Genomic DNA, 6,693 nt, shown 5'->3' on the forward strand with positions numbered 1-6,693 from the left:
TTTTCCTCTCTGTCTAAAAATATATAAATAAAATCTTAAAAAATAAGCATATAGTGCACAAATCCAAAATTATTTACAGATAAATTACTTGAATTAACAATAGTTATCAGGTTTGCTAGGGTCAAAAGCAATGTTTACAAATCAATTCCATTTTACATATAAATACAACTTTTAAATAGATATTTTTTATCTTTTATCTTTTACCCCTTATATTATCTTTATGTACAAAGACTTTTCAAGTCACTTTTAGCATTCCTTTCATCCACTGCTCTGTTTGGCCTCCAGTCTTGTCTCTGTCTTTAGCAATGGTGAGGCAGATACCCTTTCCACCAGGAAGGGAAATCCATGTTTTTTTTTGCCTTTGCCAATAACAAAAAATGTTGGTGAGCCAGGTGACAAAGCTGTTGCCTTTGGCATCTCTCATGGGAACTATATCAAAGAACCAAGATATATCTTTCTGCTGTTTATCACATCAATCTTTCCAGGTTAGCACCTCCAGTCACCGTACACATGTTATCAGTGTCAAACTTGATGAAATCAGTGATTTTGCCAGTCTCCAATCTGAATGGTATCATTGACATTGATGAGGGGATCAAGGGTCACCAGGTGAGGGATTCCTTTTGTTTCCACAAAGATCGTCCTAACTTTGTACAACTTGTACTTGGCCTCCTCAGGTGCAATACGACCTTTAGTATCATAGATGAGATAGAAATTCTCTCCAGTCTTGTCAACACTGATCACATCCATAAAACAAGCAGGGTAGGTTATATCAGCTCAGGCCTTGCCATCAATTTTAATGAACTACAGCCTGTATTTCTTCTTTACTTTATCTACTGTTAGGGCATACTTAAGTCTGTTCCTTAAGAAAATGATGAGGGGGAGATATTCTCTCAACTGGTGAGGACTGGTAGATGGCTGAGAAGCGAACCCAGCAGTAAATTTATCCAGCATCCAATGCTTTGGAGCTGCTACATGCTTCAGATGCTTCTTGGGACCATAATCTATGGCTGTACTAGGCACAGAAAGAGTTAACTAGATATTTTTTAAGCAGCATTAAAATTATTTTTTAAAAAAACTAGAAAGAAGTCTAACAAAAATGTGCAAGTCATTTTTGCAGATAACTGTAAAATACTATTGAAAAAGATTCAAGAATATGGAAATAAATAGGGTGATAGTTCATGTGCATGGAATGGAAGATTATATATTACAAATGTATTGATTCCCTCAGAGCAGTCTCTGGATTCAATGCCAATTCTATTCAATGGGTGTTTGTGTATTTGTATGTTGTGTGTATGTAGAACCTGACAGGCTGATTTTAAAATTTAAGTGAAAATTCATACAGCCAAGGATATACATTGAAAATACCAATATGGGAAGATTTGGTATGTTGGATAGTAATACTTGTTATGCAACTACAGTAATTAAGACAGTGTGGTGTGAACACATATATACATAAACAACGTGGTCAAAATACAAAGCCCGTAAACGGACATATGTATATATGCACACTTGTTTTATGTAAAAGGTGTCACAATAGAGCACTAGAGAAAGTGTAGCCTTTCTAATAAATGATGTTGATTCATAGGATATATATTGGAGAAAAGCAAAATTGGTACTTTCCTAATTTATACACATAAATGAATTGTTCGTGTGTTATAGAGATAAATGTGAATGGTGAAATAAAAAACCTTTTAGAAAGTAATATAGGAGGATGTCTCTATGACCTGAGGATTAAAAAATAATTTTAAATGGGACATAAAAGCTCTAAACAATAAAATAATATATTAATCAGTTGGAGTACAGGAAATAACTTATTTTTTTTGTTAAGGGACCTCATTAGAAGAGTAAAAATGCAAGCAATCCTTTTACCCTTACCCCTTATACTCACTCCATTATGCATATAACAGAGTGTTCATTTATTTTTTTTATTTTTTAACATTTTATTGATGATTGATTGATTGATTGATTGAAGGGAAACTTTAGTCTTTCTAAAGCAATCTAGTTTAAAAGAGAGCTGTGGTGAGGAGAGAAGGAAGAACACGAAAACGTCTGACAGACAGACAGATGGACAGACAGGCGGCTAGGGGCATTGAGCAGGAGCCCCATCATCAGATCTTCTCCATTTTGGAGATGAGGTCATCACAGATCCAGATCAGCTCTTTGTTCTCTGTAGTCTTCTGCACCACGGTCTTCTCCAGCGAGTGCACGAGCATCTGCTCCTTCCTTGGGCTCTCCTGGAAAGCCAATGCCTCGGCTCAGTCCTTGCTCCAGACCTGGGCAATCTCTTTGTTGGCTAGCCACAGTTTTTCCTCTGCGTGGGCCTTCAGCGCTTGGTACCTCTGGCCTTCCTTTTAGATTCTGACGATGTAGTCCTCAACACACTTCTTCAGCGACTCTTCATTCATCCAGTAGCCTTTGATCACCTCCTTTTGCTTCTCAGACCACTTGAAAAGGTCTGAGAATAGCATTTCCATGGAGCTCAGGTCTATGGCAAGCTGGTCTTTTTCTTTCAGAACATTTTCAATCTCAGCTTTGGCCTTTTCCTTCTGTTTCTGAGCCTCCTCCATTGCCTGGTACACGATGCTCTCGACCCCGTCCATGACCTTCCCTATCTTCAGGTTCTTCTCTTGCAGCTCCTTATACTGGCTCCTCAGATGCACATTCTCCTCCAGTGCCACCTCCACCACCGCACCCAGATCCCTCTGGCTGTACTGCACTATTCCACATTGGGCACCCCAGGCCCGAGGGCACACGGAGGTGAACCTAGCACAGGCAGGTCCGGCACTCCCAGGAAGTCAAGGTGACCCAGCAGGATGGCCTCAGGCGGAACCGAGAAGACCGCGCGTCAGCGCCCTGCATGCTGGAACTGCCCATCTTGGGAGCCACAGGGGCCATGGGGGCAGATCTCCTAGGACTGTCCCTCAGTAGGTGGTCAAATTCTAGGTACAAGGAGTGCTTTCTCAGGGCTGACTTCTTAAACAGGGATGTCACAAACTGCTCCAGGTAGTCCATATTGGGTCCCCATGCCTAGAACTTTGGCCAGGTTTTCGAAGTGCTCCTCACTCAGGTATGAGGCAGGCTCTGGGCCTTGCAGAACCAGGGGCATTGTGCCCACAGATGAGGCTGGGGGATTGCTACCAGGACTGCTGGGGATGGCTGGTTCCCCTGGAGAAGTCACAGTGTCCTCCTTGCCTGCCACTCCTGAGGACCCCACTGCAGTCTGCATCACAGGTGTGCCCTCTGTGGAGGCTGGAGGCACCTGCTGGCTTCGTGGTGAGTCTCCTGTGACCATGGGCCCTACCAGCCTTCTCTTGGGGGCATTCTGGGGACCACACCTCCCCACCGCTTGTCCCAGTCCAGATTGTATGACCCCTGAGGAGAAGGAACAAGACCCTGGTCCACCTCATTGGGAACCTTTTCCTGCATATCCACTGGTTTCTTCCCCAGTTTCCTTGGTGGAGGTGGCCTTTTGCTGGGGACATCATCAGAAAATTCAAATTGTAGTTTTATGGGCCCATTCCTTGATGAACTGGTTGTTTGACCACTGGCCACTTCCTCCTGAGGACTTAGGGCCATGGCCCCTCCAGTCTGCAGAGGGCCCTCCAGGGCAGTGTCCTCAGGGCTGGCTGGGGCCCCAGGAAGGTCTGCGAGGGGGTCTTCTCCAAGGGCCACTTTGGGGAAAGTACCAGGGAGCAAAGTGGCCCCAGCCAAGGAAGCTGGGGGTCTGTTTGAGGGTTCTCCTGTGGTTCTGTGAGCATCCTGTGTTCTGTCCGGGGATATGACCTTGGCAGGATCTTCTAGAACTTCACAGGTTGACGTAATGGTTTTCTCTAAGGAATAAGAACTAATGTTTTCCTCCAAGCCTTTCCCAGAGCTGTCAGACATTCCTTGTAGAGATACCACCTGGTTTCCAAGGCTCACGGGAGCCTGGGGACAGCCTGAGTGGCAGTGGTGGGTCTGGGGCATGGCAGTGGGCCCACTGGAGTTCCTGTCCTCAGAGGATGGTCTCACATCCTCTGGAGGTCGGTAGGTGCCCACCACTGCTGGGCTCTGCAGAATTCCATCTGTCCTTGTGAGTTCCACTTCCTTGGTGAACTGTTGGTTCTCTTTTTGGGTCCAGACTTGATGAAAGTTTTCTTATCCAATAGTGTCACCCAGAGAAAAACAAGTGTCAAGTCTGCTGCTCATGCTAGGACTTAAAACACTGTATGTCTGTGATCCCGAAGAGGCATCTGGAAGGTCACCTTCATGGCTTTGGCTGTGCCCTTGGGCTGCACATTTTCTTTCTGTGACAGATGGAGATCAGGTGATCTTCCATTAAGTTCTAGTGGTGAAAACAGGAAGTCTCAGTTTACTGTACTTTTGCCAGCAGTAACATTTTCATCAATGAAGATCAGCAGAAGCATTCTGCTGGCCGCCACGTGTAGTCAAGGATGGAGTGCAAAGAGTCCCATATTTATAATTTTTTATTGTTGTTCAAGTACAGTTGTCTGCCTTTCCCCTCCACCTCTCCCACCTGCCCTAACCATCCCCACCTCTAACCTCTGATTCCACCCCTCTTTGGTTTCATCTATGTGTCCTGTTCCTGCAAACCCTTAACACTCCTCCCTTTTCTCCCCTGCCCTATCCCTTCTGGTTACTGTCTGTTTGTTCTTAATGTCAATGTCTCTAGTTATATTTTGCTTGTTTGTTTATTTTGTTGATTAGGATCCACTTAAAGGTGAGATCATATGGTATTTGTCTTTTACTGCCTGGCTTATTTCACTTAGCATAATGCTTTCCAGTTCCATCCATGCTGTCATAAAGGGTAGGAGCTCCTTCTATCTTTCTGCTGCATAGAATTCCATTGTGTAAATGTACCATAGTTCTTTGATCCACTCACTTACTGATGGGCACCTAGGTTGCTTACAGCACTTGGCTATTATAACTTGTGCTGCTATGAACATTGGGATGCATAGGTTCTTTTGGATTGGTGTTTCAGGGTTCTTAGGGTATAATCCTAGCAGTGGAATTGCTGGGTCAAAAGGCAGTTCCGTTTTCAGTTTTATAAAGAAATTCCATGATGTTTTTCCACAGTGGCTGCACCAGTTGGCAATCCTATCAACAGTGCACTAGAGTTCCCTTTTCTCCACAACGCCTCCAACATTTGTTTGTTGCTTTCTTTATGATGGCCATTCTCACCAGTGTGAAGTGGTATTTCCTTGTCGTTTTAATTTGCATCTCACTGATGGCTAACAATATTGAGCATCTTTTCACGTGTCTCTGGGTCCTCTGTATATCCTCCTTGGAGAAGTGTCTGTTCAAGCCCTTTGCCCATTTTTAATTGGTTTTCCTATCTTCCTAGAGCTTTTTATATATTATGGAGATCAAATCCCTGTCTGAGGTATCATTGGCAAATATGTTTTACCATACAGTTGGTTCTCTTTCCATTTTAATGTTGTTCTATTTAGCCATGCAAATATTTTTATTTTGATGAGATCCCATTTGCTTATTCTATCCTTTATGTCTCTTGCTCTGGGGTACATTTCAATAAATATCTTGCTGTCTGGAATATCTGAGATTTTCCTGCCCCTGTTCCCCTCTAGGACTTTAATGGTGTCATGACTTATATTTAATTTTTTTGTCCACTTTGAATTTCTTTTTGTGTATAGTGTAAATTCTTGGTCGTTTCCTTTTTTTCTTTTTTTTTTTTTGCATGTAGCCATCCAATTCCCTCAACACCATTTATTTAAGAGGCTATTTTTACTCCATTTTATGCTTCTGCCTCCTTTGTCAAATATTAATTGACCATAGAGACTTGCATTCATTTTGGGGCTCTCTATTCTGTTCCATTGGTCCATATGTCTGTGTTTATGCCAGTAACAGGCTGTTTTGATTACAGTGGCCTTTTAATACAGTTTTATATCAGGCATTGTGATCTCTCCTACTTTACTCTTTCTCAAAATTGCTGCAGCTATTTGGGGTCATTTACCGTTCCATATAAATTTCTGAAATGTTTGTTCTATGTCTGTGAAATATGCCATTGGTACTTTAATAGCTATTGCATTGAATCTATAATTACTTTGGGTAGTATGGACATTTTGATTATGTTAATTCTTCTAATACATGAACATGGTACATGCTTCCATTTGTTTGTTTATTCCTTCATTTCTTTCTTCAGTGTTGTGCAGTTTTCTAAGTACAGGTCTTTCACATCCTTGGTTAGGTTTATTCCTAGGTATTCTATTTTGTTGTTGTTGTTGTTGTTGTTGCTATATCAAATGGGATTTTGTCCTGGTTTCTATTTCTGGTATTTCATTGTTTGTGTACAAAGATGCCTTTGGTTTCTGAATATTGACTTTGTATCCTGCTGTTTTGCCAAATTTATTTATTAGATTGAGCAGTTTTTTGGTGGAGTCTATAGGATTATTTATGTACACTATCATGTCATCTGCAAACAATGACAGTTTTCTTTCCTCTTTTCCAATTTGGATTCTTTTTGTTTCTTTTTCTTGTCTGACTGCTGTGGCAAGGGCTCCCAATACTATGTTGAGTAGAAATTGTGAATGTGGACTACCATGTCTTGTTCCTGACCTTGGTGGGAAAGTTTTCAGGTTTTTTTCCCAGTAAGTATGAGGTTGGCTGTAAGTCTCCTGTATACGGCCTTTATAAAGTTGAGAAATGCTGCACTATTCCCACTTTGCTGAATGTTTT

The 6,693-nt window shown here is 42.1% G+C and overlaps 2 pseudogenes; both read right to left on the minus strand.

Moving 5' to 3' along the window:
• Nucleotides 1–258: 258 nt before the first annotated feature.
• On the minus strand, nucleotides 259–1,893 carry LOC123807035 (annotated as a pseudogene).
• A 215-nt stretch (nucleotides 1,894–2,108) lies between these two features.
• LOC123807036 lies at nucleotides 2,109–4,406 on the minus strand (annotated as a pseudogene).
• Between the last annotated feature and the right edge of the window lie 2,287 nt (nucleotides 4,407–6,693).

Source organism: Phyllostomus hastatus, unplaced genomic scaffold (genome assembly GCF_019186645.2).
Source record: "Phyllostomus hastatus isolate PE091 unplaced genomic scaffold, TTU_PhHast_1.1 phas_scaffold_397, whole genome shotgun sequence".
Lineage (NCBI taxonomy): Eukaryota > Metazoa > Chordata > Mammalia > Chiroptera > Phyllostomidae > Phyllostomus > Phyllostomus hastatus.